At 32.5% G+C, this 22,500-nt stretch overlaps 6 non-coding genes across 6 annotated transcripts in view; all 6 read left to right on the forward strand.

Annotated features, from left to right (window-relative positions):
* Nucleotides 1–163: 163 nt before the first annotated feature.
* Nucleotides 164–342, forward strand: LOC138927311 (5.8S ribosomal RNA). Its single transcript, XR_011443829.1, has one exon. It is a non-coding gene; the product is annotated as a 5.8S ribosomal RNA (ribosomal RNA).
* A 314-nt stretch (nucleotides 343–656) lies between these two features.
* LOC138927323 (large subunit ribosomal RNA) lies at nucleotides 657–4,606 on the forward strand. The gene has a single exon (XR_011443841.1). It is a non-coding gene; the product is annotated as a large subunit ribosomal RNA (ribosomal RNA).
* Nucleotides 4,607–10,004: 5,398 nt separating this feature from the next.
* LOC138927315 (small subunit ribosomal RNA) lies at nucleotides 10,005–11,999 on the forward strand. The gene has a single exon (XR_011443833.1). It is a non-coding gene; the product is annotated as a small subunit ribosomal RNA (ribosomal RNA).
* A 441-nt stretch (nucleotides 12,000–12,440) lies between these two features.
* On the forward strand, nucleotides 12,441–12,619 carry LOC138927322 (5.8S ribosomal RNA). Its single transcript, XR_011443840.1, has one exon. It is a non-coding gene; the product is annotated as a 5.8S ribosomal RNA (ribosomal RNA).
* Nucleotides 12,620–12,937: 318 nt separating this feature from the next.
* On the forward strand, nucleotides 12,938–16,887 carry LOC138927318 (large subunit ribosomal RNA). The gene has a single exon (XR_011443836.1). It is a non-coding gene; the product is annotated as a large subunit ribosomal RNA (ribosomal RNA).
* Nucleotides 16,888–22,315: 5,428 nt separating this feature from the next.
* LOC138927314 (small subunit ribosomal RNA) overlaps nucleotides 22,316–22,500 on the forward strand; it is a 1,995-nt gene continuing 1,810 nt past the window's right edge. The window contains exon 1 of the ribosomal RNA XR_011443832.1: nucleotides 22,316–22,500. This exon is cut by the window's right edge and continues 1,810 nt beyond it. This is a non-coding gene — a ribosomal RNA (small subunit ribosomal RNA).

The following is a 22,500-nucleotide window of genomic DNA, read 5'->3' on the forward strand; positions in this document are numbered from 1 at the left end:
TATATTTATATTGATTATATAAAACTAAGACATTTCGCAACAATTATTTTAGTATAAAAATAACTTTATTGAAGGAATTGATATATGCCAGTTAAATGGTGTATTTTTAATTTCTTTCAATAAAAACATAATTGACGAATTGTATATTTATATATATTTATAAAACTCTAAGCGGTGGATCACTCGGCTCATGGGTCGATGAAGAACGCAGCAAACTGTGCGTCATCGTGTGAACTGCAGGACACATGAACATCGACATTTTGAACGCATATCGCAGTCCATGCTGTTATGTACTTTAATTAATTTTATAGTGCTGCTTGGACTACATATGGTTGAGGGTTGTAAGACTATGCTAATAAAGTTGCTTATTATTATATATTTTATAATGATATGGATATGGTGTATTCTTTGATATAATTATATATTCATAATATTAAATATACAAGCAATATCTCAAATATTTATAAAAGAAAAAATGAAGATATACAATTCTTTCTTTTTTATATTCCAATAAGACGGAGCAATGACTAGCATAAAAAAATTAAATTTTGTTAACTAGAATTGTCTCTTATTTAAAGATGCGAAAATTGAAAATATATCAAATATATTGTTCTTCATAGAGATATATTGTTTATATATATATACATTGCTTTATACAACCTCAACTCATATGGGACTACCCCCTGAATTTAAGCATATTAATTAGGGGAGGAAAAGAAACTAACAAGGATTTTCTTAGTAGCGGCGAGCGAAAAGAAATCAGTTCAGCACTAAGTCACTTTGTCTATATGGCAAATGTGAGATGCAGTGTATGGAGCGTCAATATTCTAGTATGAGAAATTAACGATTTAAGTCCTTCTTAAATGAGGCCATTTACCCATAGAGGGTGCCAGGCCCGTATAACGTTAATGATTACTAGATGATGTTTCCAAAGAGTCGTGTTGCTTGATAGTGCAGCACTAAGTGGGTGGTAAACTCCATCTAAAACTAAATATAACCATGAGACCGATAGTAAACAAGTACCGTGAGGGAAAGTTGAAAAGAACTCTGAATAGAGAGTTAAATAGTACGTGAAACTGCTTAGAGGTTAAGCCCGATGAACCTGAATATCCATTATGGAAAATTCATCATTAAAGTTATAATATTTAAATAATATTATAGAAATAGTGTGCATTTTTTCCATATAAGGACATTGTAATCTATTAACATATATAATTTATCATAAAATATGACTTATAGTTTATTCAAATTATTATGCTTGCATTTTAACATAGGATAAATGTCATTAATTTGATAAATGGGTGATAGAGTAATAAGAATACAGTGCGTGAAGTTGTGGGAATTATATAATGGCATAATTATCATTGATTTTTGTGTTTATTATATGCACTTGTATGATTAACAATGCGAAAGATTCAGGATACCTTCGGGACCCGTCTTGAAACACGGACCAAGGAGTCTAACATATGTGCAAGTTATTGGGATATAAACCTAATAGCGTAATTAACTTGACTATTAATGGGATTAGTTTTTTAACTATTTTATAGTTAATTAACACAAGCCCGCGGAGTTCTATATAGTTATGTATAATAATATTTATATTATTTATGCCTCTAACTGGAACGTACCTTGAGCAGATATGCTGTGACCCGAAAGATGGTGAACTATACTTGATCAGGTTGAAGTCAGGGGAAACCCTGATGGAAGACCGAAACAGTTCTGACGTGCAAATCGATTGTCAGAATTGAGTATAGGGGCGAAAGACCAATCGAACCATCTAGTAGCTGGTTCCTTCCGAAGTTTCCCTCAGGATAGCTGGTGCATTTTAATGTTATATAAAATAATCTTATCTGGTAAAGCGAATGATTAGAGGCCTTAGGGTCGAAACGATCTTAACCTATTCTCAAACTTTAAATGGGTAAGACACTTAACTCTCGTGATATGAACTTTAAGGTTATGATATAATGTGCCCAGTGGGCCACTTTTGGTAAGCAGAACTGGCGCTGTGGGATGAACCAAACGTAATGTTACGGTGCCCAAATTAACAACTCATGCAGAAACCATGAAAGGCGTTGGTTGCTTAAAACAGCAGGACGGTGATCATGGAAGTCGAAATCCGCTAAGGAGTGTGTAACAACTCACCTGCCGAAGCAACTAGCCCTTAAAATGGATGGCGCTTAAGTTGTATACCTATACATTACCGCTAAAGTAGATGATTTATATTACTTGTAATATAAATTTTGAAACTTTAGTGAGTAGGAAGGTACAATGGTATGCGTAGAAGTGTTTGGCGTAAGCCTGCATGGAGCTGCTATTGGTACAGATCTTGGTGGTAGTAGCAAATAATCGAATGAGACCTTGGAGGACTGAAGTGGAGAAGGGTTTCGTGTGAACAGTGGTTGATCACGAGTTAGTCGGTCCTAAGTTCAAGGCGAAAGCCGAAAATTTTCAAGTAAAAATAAATATTACAATTATTGTGAAAATTATATACTTGAATAATTTTGAACGAAAGGGAATACGGTTCCAATTCCGTAACCTGTTGAGTATCCGTTTGTTATTAAATATGGGCCTCGTGCTCATCCTGGCAACAGGAACGACCATAAAGAAGCCGTCGAGAGATATCGGAAGAGTTTTCTTTTCTGTTTTATAGTCGTACTACCATGGAAGTCTTTCGCAGAGAGATATGGTAGATGGGCTAGAAGAGCATGACATATACTGTTGTGTCGATATTTTCTCCTCGGACCTTGAAAATTTATGGTGGGGATACGCAAACTTCTCAACAGGCCGTACCAATATCCGCAGCTGGTCTCCAAGGTGAAGAGTCTCTAGTCGATAGAATAATGTAGGTAAGGGAAGTCGGCAAATTAGATCCGTAACTTCGGGATAAGGATTGGCTCTGAAGATTGAGATAGTCGGGCTTGATTGGGAAACAATAATATGGTTTATGTGCTCGTTCTGGGTAAATAGAGTTATAATCATTTATGGGTGTAACTTGTTCCCCGGATAGTTTAGTTACGTATCCAATTGTGGAACTTTCTTGCTAAAATTTTTAAGAATACTAGTTGGGTCAAACCAATTAGTTCTTATTAATTATAACGATTATCAATTAACAATCAATTCAGAACTGGCACGGACTTGGGGAATCCGACTGTCTAATTAAAACAAAGCATTGTGATGGCCCTAGCGGGTGTTGACACAATGTGATTTCTGCCCAGTGCTCTGAATGTCAAAGTGAAGAAATTCAAGTAAGCGCGGGTCAACGGCGGGAGTAACTATGACTCTCTTAAGGTAGCCAAATGCCTCGTCATCTAATTAGTGACGCGCATGAATGGATTAACGAGATTCCTTCTGTCCCTATCTACTATCTAGCGAAACCACAGCCAAGGGAACGGGCTTGGAATAATTAGCGGGGAAAGAAGACCCTTTTGAGCTTGACTCTAATCTGGCAGTGTAAGGAGACATAAGAGGTGTAGAATAAGTGGGAGATATTAGACTTCGGTTTGGTATCGACAATGAAATACCACTACTCTTATTGTTTCCTTACTTACTTGATTAAATGGAACGTGTATCATTTCCTAGCCATTATACGGATATATTTATTATATCTTATGGTATTGGGTTTTGATGCAAGCTTCTTGATCAAAGTATCACGAGTTTGTTATATAATCGCAAACAAATTCTTTAATGAGAGATGCATTCATGTATTATCGATTTGAAAATTTGGTATAACTCCAATTACTCAGGTATGATCCAATTCAAGGACATTGCCAGGTAGGGAGTTTGACTGGGGCGGTACATCTCTCAAATAATAACGGAGGTGTCCCAAGGCCAGCTCAGTGCGGACAGAAACCACACATAGAGCAAAAGGGCAAATGCTGACTTGATCTCGGTGTTCAGTACACACAGGGACAGCAAAAGCTCGGCCTATCGATCCTTTTGGTTTAAAGAGTTTTTAACAAGAGGTGTCAGAAAAGTTACCATAGGGATAACTGGCTTGTGGCGGCCAAGCGTTCATAGCGACGTCGCTTTTTGATCCTTCGATGTCGGCTCTTCCTATCATTGTGAAGCAAAATTCACCAAGCGTTGGATTGTTCACCCATGCAAGGGAACGTGAGCTGGGTTTAGACCGTCGTGAGACAGGTTAGTTTTACCCTACTAATGACAAAACGTTGTTGCGACAGCATTCCTGCGTAGTACGAGAGGAACCGCAGGTACGGACCAATGGCACAATACTTGTTCGAGCGAACAGTGGTATGACGCTACGTCCGTTGGATTATGCCTGAACGCCTCTAAGGTCGTATCCGTGCTGGACTGCAATGATAAATAAGGGGCAATTTGCATTGTATGGCTTCTAAACCATTTAAAGTTTATTATTTATATTTTAAACGACAATGGATGTGATGCCAATGTAATTTGTAACATAGTAAATTGGGAGGATCTTTGATCACCTGATGCCATGCTAGTTACATATGAAAACATTATTTAATACAATGACAAAGCCTAGAATCAATTGTAAACGACTTTTGTAACGGGCAAGGTGTTGTAAGTGGTTGAGCAGCTGCCATACTGCGATCCACTGAAGCTTATCCTTTGCTTGATGATTCGAAATATAAAAAAAATGTAAATATGCATGTGTAAATATGTATATTTAGTATAAAAAATCTTTATATGCTATATCTAAGAAAGCATATAAGGATTTATCACGGGTTGTCCACGTTTCCCTACTAATTGTGGCCTACTAACTGTTTCGTCATCTTATTAGTGACGTGAAAAATGAAAATAATATTTTTCATTTATATTGTTATAAGTCTTAAACCTTAAGACGGCGGGAGTTGAATTACTTTCGTTTAGGTAGCCAAATGCCTCGTCATCTTATTAGTGACGTGAAAAATGAAAATAATATTTTTCATTTATATTGTTATAAGTCTTAAACCTTATAACGGCGGAAGATGAATTACTTTCGTTTAGGTAGCCAAATCAAATGCCTCGTCATCTTATTAGTGACGTGAAAAATGAAAATAATATTTTTCATTTATATTGTTATAAGTCTTAAACCTTATAACGGCGGAAGATGAATTACTTTCGTTTAGGTAGCCAAATGCCTCGTCATCTTATTAGTGACGTGAAAAATGAAAATAATATTTTTCATTTATATTGTTATAAGTCTTAAACCTTATAACGGCGGAAGATGAATTACTTTCGTTTAGGTAGCCAAATGCCTCGTCATCTTATTAGTGACGTGAAAAATGAAAATAATATTTTTCATTTATATTGTTATAAGTCTTAAACCTTATAACGGCGGAAGATGAATTACTTTCGTTTAGGTAGCCAAATGCCTCGTCATCTTATTAGTGACGTGAAAAATGAAAATAATATTTTTCATTTATATTGTTATAAGTCTTAAACCTTAAGACGGCGGGAGTTGAATTACTTTCGCATAGGTAGCCAAATGCCTCGTTATCTTATTAGTGACGCGCATGATTCAATTCAAGAGATTCCTTCTGTCCCTATTTAAAACCTCACGGATATTAAAAATATTAAACATATATTGTTATAAGTCTTAAACCTTAAGACGGCGGGAGTTGAATTACTTTCGCATAGGTAGCCAAATGCCTTGTCATCTTATTAGTGACGCGCATGATTCAATTCAAGAGATTCCTACTGTCCCTATTTAAAACCTCACGGATATTAAAAATATTAAACATATATTGTTATAAGTCTTAAACCTTAAGACGGCGGGAGTTGAATTACTTTCGCATAGGTAGCCAAATGCCTCGTCATCTTATTAGTGACGCGCATGATTCAATTCAAGAGATTCCTTCTGTCCCTATTTAAAACCTCACGGATATTAAAAATATTAAACATATATTGTTATAAGTCTTAAACCTTAAGACGGCGGGAGTTGAATTACTTTCGCATAGGTAGCCAAATGCCTCGTCATCTTATTAGTGACGCGCATAATTCAAGAGATTCCTTCTGTCCCTATTTAAAACCTCACGGATATTAAAAATATTAAACATATATTGTTATAAGTCTTAAACCTTAAGACGGCGGGAGTTGAATTACTTTCGCATAGGTAGCCAAATGCCTTGTCATCTTATTAGTGACGCGCATGATTCAATTCAAGAGATTCCTTCTGTCCCTATTTAAAACCTCACGGATATTAAAAATATTAAACATATATTGTTATAAGTCTTAAACCTTAAGACGGCGGGAGTTGAATTACTTTCGCATAGGTAGCCAAATGCCTCGTCATCTTATTAGTGACGCGCATGATTCAATTCAAGAGATTCCTTCTGTCCCTATTTAAAACCTCACGGATATTAAAAATATTAAACATATATTGTTATAAGTCTTAAACCTTAAGACGGCGGGAGTTGAATTACTTTCGCATAGGTAGCCAAATGCCTCGTCATCTTATTAGTGACGCGCATGATTCAATTACCTCACGGATATTAAAAATATTAAACATATATTGTTATAAGTCTTAAACCTTAAGACGGCGGGAGTTGAATTACTTTCGCATAGGTAGCCAAATGCCTCGTCATCTTATTAGTGACGCGCATGATTCAATTCAAGAGATTCCTTCTGTCCCTATTTAAAAACTCACGAATATTAAAAATATTAAAAATATTTTCATATGGATATGCAACCGTATGGATATCCAAATATGTGTGGGAAAGTCGTACTTCCTATACGATAAATGACCGGATTGACGAAACCGTGTTCAAAAAGGTATATAGGGTAGGTGGTGTTCGGCCTACCAATATAATATTAAAATAATATTATATTAAACAGAAGATCGCCAGTATTAATATATAAGCATATGGTTATGAATACATATGCATATAACATATATGAAAATATATGAATATATATAAAAAAATATATATGAATATGAAAATATTTATATGTATATGGAATATATGGTAGGTGATGGTGTTAGCCTACCATATAATATATAATATAATAATTTAATTATATTATATTAAATATGGAAATATTAAAAATATATTAAAAATATTAAAAATATTTTCATATGGATATGCAATCGTATGGATATCCAAATATGTGTGGGAAAGTCATACTTCCCATACAATAAATGACCGGATTGACGAAACCGTGTTCAAAAAGGTATATAGGGTAGGTGGTGTTCAGCCTGCCAATATAATATTAAAATAATATTATATTAAACAGAAGACCGCCAGTATTAATATATAAGCATATGGTTATGAATACATATGCATATAACATATATGAAAATATATGAATATAAAAAAATATATATGGATATGAAAATATTTATATGTATATGAAATATATGGTAGGTGATGGTGATAGCCTACCATATAATATATAATATAATAATTTAATTATATTATATTAAATATGGAAATATTAAAAATATATTAAAAATATTAAAAATATTTTCATATGGATATGCAATCGTATGGATATCCAAATATGTGTGGGAAAGTCATACTTCCCATACAATAAATGACCGGATTGACGAAACCGTGTTCAAAAAGGTATATAGGGTAGGTGGTGTTCGGCCTACCAATATAATATTAAAATAATATTATATTAAACAGAAGACCGCCAGTATTAATATATGAGCATATGGTTATGAATACATATGCATATAACATAATATAATAATTTAATTATATTATATTAAATATGGAAATATTAAAAATATATTAAAAATATTAAAAATATTTTCATATGGATATGCAATCGTATGGATATCCAAATATGTGTGGGAAAGTCATACTTCCCATACAATAAATGACCGGATTGACGAAACCGTGTTCAAAAAGGTATATAGGGTAGGTGGTGTTCAGCCTGCCAATATAATATTAAAATAATATTATATTAAACAGAAGACCGCCAGTATTAATATATAAGCATATGGTTATGAATACATATGCATATAACATATATGAAAATATATGAATATAAAAAAATATATATGGATATGAAAATATTTATATTTATATGAAATATATGGTAGGTGATGGTGATAGCCTACCATATAATATATAATATAATAATTTAATTATATTATATTAAATATGGAAATATTAAAAATATATTAAAAATATTAAAAATATTTTCATATGGATATGCAATCGTATGGATATCCAAATATGTGTGGGAAAGTCATACTTCCCATACAATAAATGACCGGATTGACGAAATCGTGTTCAAAAAGGTATATAGGGTAGGTGGTGTTCGGCCTACCAATATAATATTAAAATAATATTATATTAAACAGAAGACCGCCAGTATTAATATATGAGCATATGGTTATGAATACATATGCATATAACATATATGAAAATATATGAATATAAAAAAATATATATGGATATGAAAATATTTATATGTATATGAAATTTATGGTAGGTGATGGTGATAGCCTACCATATAATATATAATATAATAATTTAATTATATTATATTAAATATGGAAATATTAAAAATATATTAAAAATATTAAAAATATTTTCATATGGATATGCAATCGTATGGATATCCAAATATGTGTGGGAAAGTCATACTTCCCATACAATAAATGACCGGATTGACGAAACCGTGTTCAAAAAGGTATATAGGGTAGGTGGTGTTCGGCCTACCAATATAATATTAAAATAATATTATATTAAACAGAAGACCGCCAGTATTAATATATGAGCATATGGTTATGAATACATATGCATATAACATATATGAAAATATATGAATATAAAAAAATATATATGGATATGAAAATATTTATATGTATATGAAATATATGGTAGGTGATGGGGATAGCCTACCATATAATATATAATATAATAATATTTATTATATTATAATAAATATGGAAATATTAAATTATTTTCATATGGATATGGATATGGATATACATATTCATATGGATATACTAAAATATACTGAAATATACCGATGAGTATATTTAGGTGAGGGTAAAAAGGCAAATAAATACCCAGCTTGACGAAAGTGTGTTCAAAAAGGTATATAGGGTAGGTGGTGTCGTCCTACCAATATAGTATATTATTTATATTATATGAATATACTAAAATACCGATGAGTATTTTTAGGTGAGGGAAAGAAGGCAAATAAATACCCAGCTTGACGAAAGTGTGGTCAAAAAGGTATATATGGTAGGTGGTGTAAGCCTATCTATATAATATAACATACTATATTATATATTATATATACACTATATTGTATACCTAGATAATATCGTTGAAGCGTCTACGTCTTATTATAAATTATAATTTGACAAGTTTCCAATTATTATCGTTAATTTCTGGTTCTAGGCAAATAAAAATTTCTTTTTATTATATCCTAGTAAGTATATGGAATTAAATTTAATTTCATATACGTATATGATAATAGTAGTAATATTATTATTATTATTATTGTATAAATAAATATGAATAAACTATATATATGAAAATATATAAATATATGAAAATTAAAAAGTGCTTAGTTTTATATCATATAAAACTAGACTTTTATATACAAAGAAAATAAATTTTAAATTTATTATCAAAATACATATGCGATAATTTTATTATAAAATTAAGCAAATATATATATGTGAATATATACAAATTGTTGTATGTGAAAATATAAAGATATTTTAGAATTAAATATATGCATAATATTGTATTTTATTAAAAAAAATATTAAAGAAGGCTTATATAAATAAAAAGACCGCCCGCTCATATAAATACCCTAACACAAACGAGGGTTTAAGAAAAAGCCATGAAAAAAATATACCCTGAGGTGTATGCGTTGGGCACCCGAGGGATATATTATAAATATATATATATATATATATATGTATATATATTTTAATAAATGAACGAATATTGAATGCCATATAATAATTGGCCAAATTCGTTAATATTTTAATTTATACAAATATTTGCAATATTTATTTTCTATATATCAATATGAAAATGAAATATATCAAAGATATAAACATTATTCTGGTTGATCCTGCCAGTAGTTATATGCTTGTCTCAAAGATTAAGCCATGCATGTCTAAGTACACACGCATTAAAAGTGAAACCGCAAAAGGCTCATTATATCAGTTATGGTTCCTTAGATCGTTAACAGTTACTTGGATAACTGTGGTAATTCTAGAGCTAATACATGCAATGAAAACATGAACCTTATGGGACATGTGCTTTTATTAGGCTAAAACCAAGCGATCGCAAGATCGTTATATTGGTTGAACTCTAGATAACATGCAGATCGTATGGTCTTGTACCGACGACAGATCTTTCAAATGTCTGCCCTATCAACTTTTGATGGTAGTATCTAGGACTACCATGGTTGCAACGGGTAACGGGGAATCAGGGTTCGATTCCGGAGAGGGAGCCTGAGAAACGGCTACCACATCTAAGGAAGGCAGCAGGCGCGTAAATTACCCACTCCCAGCTCGGGGAGGTAGTGACGAAAAATAACAATACAGGACTCATATCCGAGGCCCTGTAATTGGAATGAGTACACTTTAAATCCTTTAACAAGGACCAATTGGAGGGCAAGTCTGGTGCCAGCAGCCGCGGTAATTCCAGCTCCAATAGCGTATATTAAAGTTGTTGCGGTTAAAACGTTCGTAGTTGAACTTGTGCTTCATACGGGTAGTACAACATACAATTGTAGTTAGTACTATACCTTTATGTATGTAAGCGTATTACCGGTGGAGTTCTTATATATGTTTAAATACTTGTATTTTTTCATATGTTCCTCCTATTTAAAAACCTGCATTAGTGCTCTTAAACGAGTGTTATTGTGGGCCGGTACAATTACTTTGAACAAATTAGAGTGCTTAAAGCAGGCTTCAAATGCCTGAATATTCTGTGCATGGGATAATGAAATAAGACCTCTGTTCTGCTTTCATTGGTTTTCAGATCAAGAGGTAATGATTAATAGAAGCAGTTTGGGGGCATTAGTATTACGACGCGAGAGGTGAAATTCTTGGACCGTCGTAAGACTAACTTAAGCGAAAGCATTTGCCAAAGATGTTTTCATTAATCAAGAACGAAAGTTAGAGGTTCGAAGGCGATCAGATACCGCCCTAGTTCTAACCATAAACGATGCCAGCTAGCAATTGGGTGTAGCTACTTTTATGGCTCTCTCAGTCGCTTCCCGGGAAACCAAAGCTTTTGGGCTCCGGGGGAAGTATGGTTGCAAAGCTGAAACTTAAAGGAATTGACGGAAGGGCACCACCAGGAGTGGAGCCTGCGGCTTAATTTGACTCAACACGGGAAAACTTACCAGGTCCGAACATAAGTGTGTAAGACAGATTGATAGCTCTTTCTCGAATCTATGGGTGGTGGTGCATGGCCGTTCTTAGTTCGTGGAGTGATTTGTCTGGTTAATTCCGATAACGAACGAGACTCAAATATATTAAATAGATATCTTCAGGATTATGGTGTTGAAGCTTATATAGCCTTCATTCATGGTAGCAGTAAAATGTTTATTGTGTTTGAATGTGTTTATATAAGTGGAGCCGTACCTGTTGGTTTGTCCCATTATAAGGATACTAGCTTCTTAAATGGACAAATTGCGTCTAGCAATAATGAGATTGAGCAATAACAGGTCTGTGATGCCCTTAGATGTCCTGGGCTGCACGCGCGCTACAATGAAAGTATCAACGTGTATTTCCTAGACCGAGAGGTCCGGGTAAACCGCTGAACCACTTTCATGCTTGGGATTGTGAACTGAAACTGTTCACATGAACTTGGAATTCCTAGTAAGTGTGAGTCATTAACTCGCATTGATTACGTCCCTGCCCTTTGTGCACACCGCCCGTCGCTACTACCGATTGAATTATTTAGTGAGGTCTCCGGACGTGATCACTGTGACGCCTTGTGTGTTACGGTTGTTTCGCAGAAGTTGACCGAACTTGATTATTTAGAGGAAGTAAAAGTCGTAACAAGGTTTCCGTAGGTGAACCTGCGGAAGGATCATTATTGAATGAATCTTATCCGTTATTAAAATATTTATTATATATAAATATATAAATAAAAATTACCCAAAAATAAAAGACATATATATTATATTGAATATATAGACCATTTGTTGTCTTCAATATAAATTGCGTGTATATTTAATTAATATACATGCGTTGCGTGATGTATTGTTCATATTAAATTATGCGCATACATTGATAAATGCAACACCTAAAATATACATTGTTGTACCTGATATACAGGTTAATGCTTTATATAATATTAAAACAATATAAATTATATTTATATTGATTATATAAAACTAAGACATTTCGCAACAATTATTTTAGGTATAAAAATAACTTTATTGAAGGAATTGATATATGCCAGTTAAATGGTGTATTTTTAATTTCTTTCAATAAAAACATAATTGACGAATTGTATATTTATATATATTTATAAAACTCTAAGCGGTGGATCACTCGGCTCATGGGTCGATGAAGAACGCAGCAAACTGTGCGTCATCGTGTGAACTGCAGGACACATGAACATCGACATTTTGAACGCATATCGCAGTCCATGCTGTTATGTACTTTAATTAATTTTATAGTGCTGCTTGGACTACATATGGTTGAGGGTTGTAAGACTATGCTAATAAAGTTGCTTATTATTATATATTTTTATAATGATATGCATATGGTATATTATTGGATATATTTATATATTCATAATATTAAATATAAAAGCAATTATCTCAAATATTTATAAAAGAAAAAATGAAGATATACAATTCTTTCTTTTTTCAATTCAAATAATACTGAGAAATGTCTAGCATAAAAAAAATTAAATTTTTTTTAACTAGAATTGTCTCTTATTTAAAGATGCGAAAATTGAAAATATATCAAATATATTGTTCTTCATAGAGATATATTGTTTATATATATATACATTGCTTTATACAACCTCAACTCATATGGGACTACCCCCTGAATTTAAGCATATTAATTAGGGGAGGAAAAGAAACTAACAAGGATTTTCTTAGTAGCGGCGAGCGAAAAGAAATCAGTTCAGCACTAAGTCACTTTGTCTATATGGCAAATGTGAGATGCAGTGTATGGAGCGTCAATATTCTAGTATGAGAAATTAACGATTTAAGTCCTTCTTAAATGAGGCCATTTACCCATAGAGGGTGCCAGGCCCGTATAACGTTAATGATTACTAGATGATGTTTCCAAAGAGTCGTGTTGCTTGATAGTGCAGCACTAAGTGGGTGGTAAACTCCATCTAAAACTAAATATAACCATGAGACCGATAGTAAACAAGTACCGTGAGGGAAAGTTGAAAAGAACTCTGAATAGAGAGTTAAATAGTACGTGAAACTGCTTAGAGGTTAAGCCCGATGAACCTGAATATCCATTATGGAAAATTCATCATTAAAGTTATAATATTTAAATAATATTATAGAAATAGTGTGCATTTTTTCCATATAAGGACATTGTAATCTATTAACATATATAATTTATCATAAAATATGACTTATAGTTTATTCAAATTATTATGCTTGCATTTTAACATAGGATAAATGTCATTAATTTGATAAAGTGTTGATAGATTAATAAGAATACAGTGCGTTAATTTTTCGGAATTATATAATGGCATAATTATCATTGATTTTTGTGTTTATTATATGCACTTGTATGATTAACAATGCGAAAGATTCAGGATACCTTCGGGACCCGTCTTGAAACACGGACCAAGGAGTCTAACATATGTGCAAGTTATTGGGATATAAACCTAATAGCGTAATTAACTTGACTATTAATGGGATTAGTTTTTTAACTATTTTATAGTTAATTAACACAATCCCGGGGCGTTCTATATAGTTATGTATAATAATATTTATATTATTTATACCTCTAACTGGAACGTACCTTGAGCAGATATGCTGTGACCCGAAAGATGGTGAACTATACTTGATCAGGTTGAAGTCAGGGGAAACCCTGATGGAAGACCGAAACAGTTCTGACGTGCAAATCGATTGTCAGAATTGAGTATAGGGGCGAAAGACCAATCGAACCATCTAGTAGCTGGTTCCTTCCGAAGTTTCCCTCAGGATAGCTGGTGCATTTTAATGTTATATAAAATAATCTTATCTGGTAAAGCGAATGATTAGAGGCCTTAGGGTCGAAACGATCTTAACCTATTCTCAAACTTTAAATGGGTAAGAACCTTAACTTTCTTGATATGAAGTTTAAGGTTATGATATAATGTGCCCAGTGGGCCACTTTTGGTAAGCAGAACTGGCGCTGTGGGATGAACCAAACGTAATGTTACGGTGCCCAAATTAACAACTCATGCAGAAACCATGAAAGGCGTTGGTTGCTTAAAACAGCAGGACGGTGATCATGGAAGTCGAAATCCGCTAAGGAGTGTGTAACAACTCACCTGCCGAAGCAACTAGCCCTTAAAATGGATGGCGCTTAAGTTGTATACCTATACATTACCGCTAAAGTAGATGATTTATATTACTTGTAATATAAATTTTGAAACTTTAGTGAGTAGGAAGGTACAATGGTATGCGTAGAAGTGTTTGGCGTAAGCCTGCATGGAGCTGCTATTGGTACAGATCTTGGTGGTAGTAGCAAATAATCGAATGAGACCTTGGAGGACTGAAGTGGAGAAGGGTTTCGTGTGAACAGTGGTTGATCACGAGTTAGTCGGTCCTAAGTTCAAGGCGAAAGCCGAAAATTTTCAAGTAAAAATAAATATTACAATTATTGTGAAAATTATATACTTGAATAATTTTGAACGAAAGGGAATACGGTTCCAATTCCGTAACCTGTTGAGTATCCGTTTGTTATTAAATATGGGCCTCGTGCTCATCCTGGCAACAGGAACGACCATAAAGAAGCCGTCGAGAGATATCGGAAGAGTTTTCTTTTCTGTTTTATAGTCGTACTACCATGGAAGTCTTTCGCAGAGAGATATGGTAGATGGGCTAGAAGAGCATGACATATACTGTTGTGTCGATATTTTCTCCTCGGACCTTGAAAATTTATGGTGGGGATACGCAAACTTCTCAACAGGCCGTACCAATATCCGCAGCTGGTCTCCAAGGTGAAGAGTCTCTAGTCGATAGAATAATGTAGGTAAGGGAAGTCGGCAAATTAGATCCGTAACTTCGGGATAAGGATTGGCTCTGAAGATTGAGATAGTCGGGCTTGATTGGGAAACAATAATATGGTTTATGTGCTCGTTCTGGGTAAATAGAGTTATAATCATTTATGGTTGTAACTTGTTCCCCGGATAGTTTAGTTACGTATCCAATTGTGGAACTTTCTTGCTAAAATTTTTAAGAATACTAGTTGGGTCAAACCAATTAGTTCTTATTAATTATAACGATTATCAATTAACAATCAATTCAGAACTGGCACGGACTTGGGGAATCCGACTGTCTAATTAAAACAAAGCATTGTGATGGCCCTAGCGGGTGTTGACACAATGTGATTTCTGCCCAGTGCTCTGAATGTCAAAGTGAAGAAATTCAAGTAAGCGCGGGTCAACGGCGGGAGTAACTATGACTCTCTTAAGGTAGCCAAATGCCTCGTCATCTAATTAGTGACGCGCATGAATGGATTAACGAGATTCCTTCTGTCCCTATCTACTATCTAGCGAAACCACAGCCAAGGGAACGGGCTTGGAATAATTAGCGGGGAAAGAAGACCCTTTTGAGCTTGACTCTAATCTGGCAGTGTAAGGAGACATAAGAGGTGTAGAATAAGTGGGAGATATTAGACTTCGGTTTGGTATCGACAATGAAATACCACTACTCTTATTGTTTCCTTACTTACTTGATTAAATGGAACGTGTATCATTTCCTAGCCATTATACGGATATATTTATTATATCTTATGGTATTGGGTTTTGATGCAAGCTTCTTGATCAAAGTATCACGAGTTTGTTATATAATCGCAAACAAATTCTTTAATGAGAGATGCATTCATGTATTATCGATTTGAAAATTTGGTATAACTCCAATTACTCAGGTATGATCCAATTCAAGGACATTGCCAGGTAGGGAGTTTGACTGGGGCGGTACATCTCTCAAATAATAACGGAGGTGTCCCAAGGCCAGCTCAGTGCGGACAGAAACCACACATAGAGCAAAAGGGCAAATGCTGACTTGATCTCGGTGTTCAGTACACACAGGGACAGCAAAAGCTCGGCCTATCGATCCTTTTGGTTTAAAGAGTTTTTAACAAGAGGTGTCAGAAAAGTTACCATAGGGATAACTGGCTTGTGGCGGCCAAGCGTTCATAGCGACGTCGCTTTTTGATCCTTCGATGTCGGCTCTTCCTATCATTGTGAAGCAAAATTCACCAAGCGTTGGATTGTTCACCCATGCAAGGGAACGTGAGCTGGGTTTAGACCGTCGTGAGACAGGTTAGTTTTACCCTACTAATGACAAAACGTTGTTGCGACAGCATTCCTGCGTAGTACGAGAGGAACCGCAGGTACGGACCAATGGCACAATACTTGTTCGAGCGAACAGTGGTATGACGCTACGTCCGTTGGATTATGCCTGAACGCCTCTAAGGTCGTATCCGTGCTGGACTGCAATGATAAATAAGGGGCAATTTGCATTGTATGGCTTCTAAACCATTTAAAGTTTATTATTTATATTTTAAACGACAATGGATGTGATGCCAATGTAATTTGTAACATAGTAAATTGGGAGGATCTTTGATCACCTGATGCCATGCTAGTTACATATGAAAACATTATTTAATACAATGACAAAGCCTAGAATCAATTGTAAACGACTTTTGTAACGGGCAAGGTGTTGTAAGTGGTTGAGCAGCTGCCATACTGCGATCCACTGAAGCTTATCCTTTGCTTGATGATTCGAAATATAAAAAAAATGTAAATATGCATGTGTAAATATGTATATTTAGTATAAAAAATCTTTATATGCTATATCTAAGAAAGCATATAAGGATTTATCACGGGTTGTCCACGTTTCCCTACTAATTGTGGCCTACTAACTGTTTCGTCATCTTATTAGTGACGTGAAAAATGAAAATAATATTTTTCATTTATATTGTTATAAGTCTTAAACCTTAAGACGGCGGGAGTTGAATTACTTTCGTTTAGGTAGCCAAATGCCTCGTCATCTTATTAGTGACGTGAAAAATGAAAATAATATTTTTCATTTATATTGTTATAAGTCTTAAACCTTATAACGGCGGAAGATGAATTACTTTCGTTTAGGTAGCCAAATGCCTCGTCATCTTATTAGTGACGTGAAAAATGAAAATAATATTTTTCATTTATATTGTTATAAGTCTTAAACCTTATAACGGCGGAAGATGAATTACTTTCGTTTAGGTAGCCAAATGCCTCGTCATCTTATTAGTGACGTGAAAAATGAAAATAATATTTTTCATTTATATTGTTATAAGTCTTAAACCTTATAACGGCGGAAGATGAATTACTTTCGTTTAGGTAGCCAAATGCCTCGTCATCTTATTAGTGACGTGAAAAATGAAAATAATATTTTTCATTTATATTGTTATAAGTCTTAAACCTTATAACGGCGGAAGATGAATTACTTTCGTTTAGGTAGCCAAATGCCTCGTCATCTTATTAGTGACGTGAAAAATGAAAATAATATTTTTCATTTATATTGTTATAAGTCTTAAACCTTAAGACGGCGGGAGTTGAATTACTTTCGCATAGGTAGCCAAATGCCTCGTCATCTTATTAGTGACGCGCATGATTCAATTCAAGAGATTCCTTCTGTCCCTATTTAAAACCTCACGGATATTAAAAATATTAAACATATATTGTTATAAGTCTTAAACCTTAAGACGGCGGGAGTTGAATTACTTTCGCATAGGTAGCCAAATGCCTTGTCATCTTATTAGTGACGCGCATGATTCAATTCAAGAGATTCCTACTGTCCCTATTTAAAACCTCACGGATATTAAAAATATTAAACATATATTGTTATAAGTCTTAAACCTTAAGACGGCGGGAGTTGAATTACTTTCGCATAGGTAGCCAAATGCCTCGTCATCTTATTAGTGACGCGCATGATTCAATTCAAGAGATTCCTTCTGTCCCTATTTAAAACCTCACGGATATTAAAAATATTAAACATATATTGTTATAAGTCTTAAACCTTAAGACGGCGGGAGTTGAATTACTTTCGCATAGGTAGCCAAATGCCTCGTCATCTTATTAGTGACGCGCATGATTCAATTCAAGAGATTCCTTCTGTCCCTATTTAAAACCTCACGGATATTAAAAATATTAAACATATATTGTTATAAGTCTTAAACCTTAAGACGGCGGGAGTTGAATTACTTTCGCATAGGTAGCCAAATGCCTTGTCATCTTATTAGTGACGCGCATGATTCAATTCAAGAGATTCCTTCTGTCCCTATTTAAAACCTCACGGATATTAAAAATATTAAACATATATTGTTATAAGTCTTAAACCTTAAGACGGCGGGAGTTGAATTACTTTCGCATAGGTAGCCAAATGCCTCGTCATCTTATTAGTGACGCGCATGATTCAATTCAAGAGATTCCTTCTGTCCCTATTTAAAACCTCACGGATATTAAAAATATTAAACATATATTGTTATAAGTCTTAAACCTTAAGACGGCGGGAGTTGAATTACTTTCGCATAGGTAGCCAAATGCCTCGTCATCTTATTAGTGACGCGCATGATTCAATTCAAGAGATTCCTTCTGTCCCTATTTAAAACCTCACGGATATTAAAAATATTAAACATATATTGTTATAAGTCTTAAACCTTAAGACGGCGGGAGTTGAATTACTTTCGCATAGGTAGCCAAATGCCTCGTCATCTTATTAGTGACGCGCATGATTCAATTCAAGAGATTCCTTCTGTCCCTATTTAAAAACTCACGAATATTAAAAATATTAAAAATATTTTCATATGGATATGCAACCGTATGGATATCCAAATATGTGTGGGAAAGTCGTACTTCCTATACGATAAATGACCGGATTGACGAAACCGTGTTCAAAAAGGTATATAGGGTAGGTGGTGTTCGGCCTACCAATATAATATTAAAATAATATTATATTAAACAGAAGATCGCCAGTATTAATATATAAGCATATGGTTATGAATACATATGCATATAACATATATGAAAATATATGAATATATATAAAAAAAATATATATGAATATGAAAATATTTATATGTATATGGAATATATGGTAGGTGATGGTGTTAGCCTACCATATAATATATAATATAATAATTTAATTATATTATATTAAATATGGAAATATTAAAAATATATTAAAAATATTAAAAATATTTTCATATGGATATGCAATCGTATGGATATCCAAATATGTGTGGGAAAGTCATACTTCCCATACAATAAATGACCGGATTGACGAAACCGTGTTCAAAAAGGTATATAGGGTAGGTGGTGTTCAGCCTGCCAATATAATATTAAAATAATATTATATTAAACAGAAGACCGCCAGTATTAATATATAAGCATATGGTTATGAATACATATGCATATAACATATATGAAAATATATGAATATAAAAAAAATATATATGGATATGAAAATATTTATATGTATATGAAATATATGGTAGGTGATGGTGATAGCCTACCATATAATATATAATATAATAATTTAATTATATTATATTAAATATGGAAATATTAAAAATATATTAAAAATATTAAAAATATTTTCATATGGATATGCAATCGTATGGATATCCAAATATGTGTGGGAAAGTCATACTTCCCATACAATAAATGACCGGATTGACGAAACCGTGTTCAAAAAGGTATATAGGGTAGGTGGTGTTCGGCCTACCAATATAATATTAAAATAATATTATATTAAACAGAAGACCGCCAGTATTAATATATGAGCATATGGTTATGAATACATATGCATATAACATAATATAATAATTTAATTATATTATATTAAATATGGAAATATTAAAAATATATTAAAAATATTAAAAATATTTTCATATGGATATGCAATCGTATGGATATCCAAATATGTGTGGGAAAGTCATACTTCCCATACAATAAATGACCGGATTGACGAAACCGTGTTCAAAAAGGTATATAGGGTAGGTGGTGTTCAGCCTGCCAATATAATATTAAAATAATATTATATTAAACAGAAGACCGCCAGTATTAATATATAAGCATATGGTTATGAATACATATGCATATAACATATATGAAAATATATGAATATAAAAAAATATATATGGATATGAAAATATTTATATTTATATGAAATATATGGTAGGTGATGGTGATAGCCTACCATATAATATATAATATAATAATTTAATTATATTATATTAAATATGGAAATATTAAAAATATATTAAAAATATTAAAAATATTTTCATATGGATATGCAATCGTATGGATATCCAAATATGTGTGGGAAAGTCATACTTCCCATACAATAAATGACCGGATTGACGAAATCGTGTTCAAAAAGGTATATAGGGTAGGTGGTGTTCGGCCTACCAATATAATATTAAAATAATATTATATTAAACAGAAGACCGCCAGTATTAATATATGAGCATATGGTTATGAATACATATGCATATAACATATATGAAAATATATGAATATAAAAAAATATATATGGATATGAAAATATTTATATGTATATGAAATTTATGGTAGGTGATGGTGATAGCCTACCATATAATATATAATATAATAATTTAATTATATTATATTAAATATGGAAATATTAAAAATATATTAAAAATATTAAAAATATTTTCATATGGATATGCAATCGTATGGATATCCAAATATGTGTGGGAAAGTCATACTTCCCATACAATAAATGACCGGATTGACGAAACCGTGTTCAAAAAGGTATATAGGGTAGGTGGTGTTCGGCCTACCAATATAATATTAAAATAATATTATATTAAACAGAAGACCGCCAGTATTAATATATGAGCATATGGTTATGAATACATATGCATATAACATATATGAAAATATATGAATATAAAAAAATATATATGGATATGAAAATATTTATATGTATATGAAATATATGGTAGGTGATGGGGATAGCCTACCATATAATATATAATATAATAATATTTATTATATTATAATAAATATGGAAATATTAAATTATTTTCATATGGATATGGATATGGATATACATATTCATATGGATATACTAAAATATACTGAAATATACCGATGAGTATATTTAGGTGAGGGTAAAAAGGCAAATAAATACCCAGCTTGACGAAAGTGTGTTCAAAAAGGTATATAGGGTAGGTGGTGTCGTCCTACCAATATAGTATATTATTTATATTATATGAATATACTAAAATACCGATGAGTATTTTTAGGTGAGGGAAAGAAGGCAAATAAATACCCAGCTTGACGAAAGTGTGGTCAAAAAGGTATATATGGTAGGTGGTGTAAGCCTATCTATATAATATAACATACTATATTATATATTATATATACACTATATTGTATACCTAGATAATATCGTTGAAGCGTCTACGTCTTATTATAAATTATAATTTGACAAGTTTCCAATTATTATCGTTAATTTCTGGTTCTAGGCAAATAAAAATTTCTTTTTATTATATCCTAGTAAGTATATGGAATTAAATTTAATTTCATATACGTATATGATAATAGTAGTAATATTATTATTATTATTATTGTATAAATAAATATGAATAAACTATATATATGAAAATATATAAATATATGAAAATTAAAAAGTGCTTAGTTTTATATCATATAAAACTAGACTTTTATATACAAAGAAAATAAATTTTAAATTTATTATCAAAATACATATGCGATAATTTTATTATAAAATTAAGCAAATATATATATGTGAATATATACAAATTGTTGTATGTGAAAATATAAAGATATTTTAGAATTAAATATATGCATAATATTGTATTTTATTAAAAAAAATATTAAAGAAGGCTTATATAAATAAAAAGACCGCCCGCTCATATAAATACCCTAACACAAACGAGGGTTTAAGAAAAAGCCATGAAAAAAATATACCCTGAGGTGTATGCGTTGGGCACCCGAGGGATATATTATAAATATATATATATATATATATATGTATATATATTTTAATAAATGAACGAATATTGAATGCCATATAATAATTGGCCAAATTCGTTAATATTTTAATTTATACAAATATTTGCAATATTTATTTTCTATATATCAATATGAAAATGAAATATATCAAAGATATAAACATTATTCTGGTTGATCCTGCCAGTAGTTATATGCTTGTCTCAAAGATTAAGCCATGCATGTCTAAGTACACACGCATTAAAAGTGAAACCGCAAAAGGCTCATTATATCAGTTATGGTTCCTTAGATCGTTAACAGTTACTTGGATAACTGTGGTAATTCTAGAGCTAATACATGCAATGAAAACATG

This window comes from Drosophila bipectinata, unplaced genomic scaffold (assembly GCF_030179905.1).
Source record: "Drosophila bipectinata strain 14024-0381.07 unplaced genomic scaffold, DbipHiC1v2 scaffold_219, whole genome shotgun sequence".
Classification (NCBI taxonomy): Eukaryota; Metazoa; Arthropoda; class Insecta; order Diptera; family Drosophilidae; genus Drosophila; species Drosophila bipectinata.